The sequence below is a fragment of the Cicer arietinum genome, chromosome 4 (assembly GCF_000331145.2).
Source record: "Cicer arietinum cultivar CDC Frontier isolate Library 1 chromosome 4, Cicar.CDCFrontier_v2.0, whole genome shotgun sequence".
NCBI lineage: Eukaryota > Viridiplantae > Streptophyta > Magnoliopsida > Fabales > Fabaceae > Cicer > Cicer arietinum.
In genome coordinates, this window is record NC_021163.2 from 17,042,461 (window position 1) to 17,045,056 (window position 2,596).

Below are 2,596 nucleotides of genomic sequence, written 5' to 3' on the forward strand. Positions count from 1 at the left end.
TATGACAATCATGGGTCTTCAAACCTTTTAACTTGAGGTCTTTCATACAAACCAAATTTTTAATGTTCGAAGAGTATCCTTCTGGAACTTTAACTTCGTGTAGAAATTTACATAAAACAATTTTTTCCTTTCTAGATAGAGTATGAGCGGCTGGAGGTAGATATGTGCGATTTCCTTTCTTTACTGGAGCCAGTTCATTTCTTATTCCCATATCGACCAAGTCCAATCTTGCATTGACGCCATCTTTAGACTTTCCTGGAACATTGAGTAACGTACCAATAACACTTTCAAATACATTTTTCTCAATATGCATCACATCGAGGAAATGTCTTACATACAATGACTTCCAATATGGCAATTCAAAGAAAATTGACTTTTTCTTCCACCCAGTTTTCACCAGCTCTCCCGCAAAAGGTTTGCCAAATTTATTGGTCAAACCTTGTACTTTTTCAAGTATTTGATATCCAGTCGGTGCTAAAGGAGCTTTACCTTCCTCTGATTTTCCATTGAATGCATTTCTCCACCCACGATACTGATGACTATAAGGTAAAAATCTACGATGTCCAAGAAACACATTCTTCTTACAATGTTTCAACCGCATCCAATTTGTACTCTCTTCACATATAGGACATGCACACTGACCTTTAATGCTATATCCTGATAAATTACCATATGCTGGAAAATCATTAATTGTGCCGAACAACATAGCCCTCAAATTGAAACATTCTTTCTTATACCCATCATAAACTTCCACACCTGTCTCCCACATACTTTTTAAATTTTCGATTAGAGGAGTCAAGTATACGTCGATATCATTCCCCGGTTGTTTGGGTCCAGAAATTAACAGAGACAACATCATAAACTTACGCTTCATACATAACCATGGAGGTAGGTTATATATTACCAAAATCACAGGCCACGTGCTATGTGAGATGCTTTGAAGACCATGTGGATTCATTCCATCAGTAGAAAGTGCAAGTCTTAGATTTCTTGACTCTATCCCGAATTCAGGATACTCGTGATCAATTTTTGCCCATTGTGGGGAATCTGCAGGGTGTCGAAACATTCCATCTCTAATTCTTTCATCTGCATGCCATGTCAAGTGTTTTGAATCTTCTTCACTGCGATACATGCGCCTAAATCTTGGTATTATAGGAAAATACCACACGACTTTTGCTGGAGTAGATTCTTTCTTCTTATATCGAGAGACATTGCATTTCGGACACGCCTTAAGTAGTTCATATTCGTTTCGAAATAAAATGCAATCGTTAGGACACGCATGAATCCTTTCGTAACTCATTCCAATAGAACACAAAATCCGTTTAGCCTCGTAGGTTCGACTGGGAAGTTCATTATCATCTGGCAACATATCTTTTATGAGTGTTAATAATTCTGTAAAGCTTTTATCAGACCATCCATTACTCGCTTTTAAGTTGTACAACTTTAATATCGCTGACAGTCTTGTGAATTTAGTACAACCATTATATAATTCTTTCTCTGCATCACTCAACAAACTTTCAAACATTTTAGGACAATCTCGAAGATCTTCTTCAACTGCTTTTGCAATCTCATCAACTCGGTCCGGCTCATATGTATCTGTATCGAAGTCAGTTGAAGCATATGTCGAACTATTCTCAAAATTAATGTTTCCTTTTTTTTTTTCTCACCATGTCTTATCCAACATGTGTAGCTTTGATCAATTCCATTACATACTAGATGTCCTTCTAATTCATCTTCTCTAACACGTTTTCCAAAACAACATTTTAAACAAGGACAAACTACTCTATTTGGATCTTTTGCATTCTTCACTGCAAACTCAACAAACTCCTTCACTCCAATTTCATACTCTTTTGACAATCGATTGGCTGAAATCCATTTCCTATCCATATTATACCACCTATATAAATGCAGTAACAAAAATAATAAGCTTTCAAAACATATCAACAAGTTTCAAAAAGAAACCAATATCAACTAACAATTTCAAAACAGAACAGATCATGTGGTATGAGTTTTTGACAATTTTTGACAATTTCAAAACATAACAGATCATGTGTAAAAAATACCTTAGACAACGTAGATGGCCGCACAGTACGTAGAGGATATTAGGGTTCCCAACGTATATAATTATTTGAAAGATGTAGAGGATATGAGGGTTTCCAACGTATATAATTATTTTAAAGATGTATTTTACAGCGCTTGTGAAAAAAGCGCTGTAATAGGTAGTTAAATTCAATGAAAGCGCATGTGTTTTACAGCGCTTGTGAAAAAAGCGCTGTAATAGGTAGTTAAATTCAATGAAAGCGCATGTATTTTACAGCGCTTGTGAAAAAAGCGCTGTAATAGGTAGTTAAATTCAATGAAAGCGCATGTGTTTTACAGCGCTTGTGAAAAAAGCGTTGTAACTGATACGCGAAAGCGCTTCCTTTTACAGCGCTTTTTTGACAAGCGCTGTAAAAGGCTTATAACGTGATGCGCAAACGTTATATGACCTACTACAACGCTTGTTTTACAGCGCTTTGAATCAAAAGCGCTGTAATAGGTTCCGTTATTTTTAAAATATAATTACAACAACGCTTGTGTTTAGCAAGCGCTGTAA

The 2,596-nt window shown here is 36.0% G+C and overlaps 1 long non-coding RNA gene across 1 annotated transcript; it reads right to left on the bottom strand.

Moving 5' to 3' along the window:
• Positions 1 to 1,544: 1,544 nt before the first annotated feature.
• Positions 1,545 to 2,222, bottom strand: LOC140920203 (uncharacterized). The gene is made up of 2 exons (XR_012162902.1): positions 2,064 to 2,222; positions 1,545 to 1,897 (listed from the first exon to the last, which is right to left on the bottom strand). It is a non-coding gene; the product is annotated as an uncharacterized lncRNA (long non-coding RNA).
• Between the last annotated feature and the right edge of the window lie 374 nt (positions 2,223 to 2,596).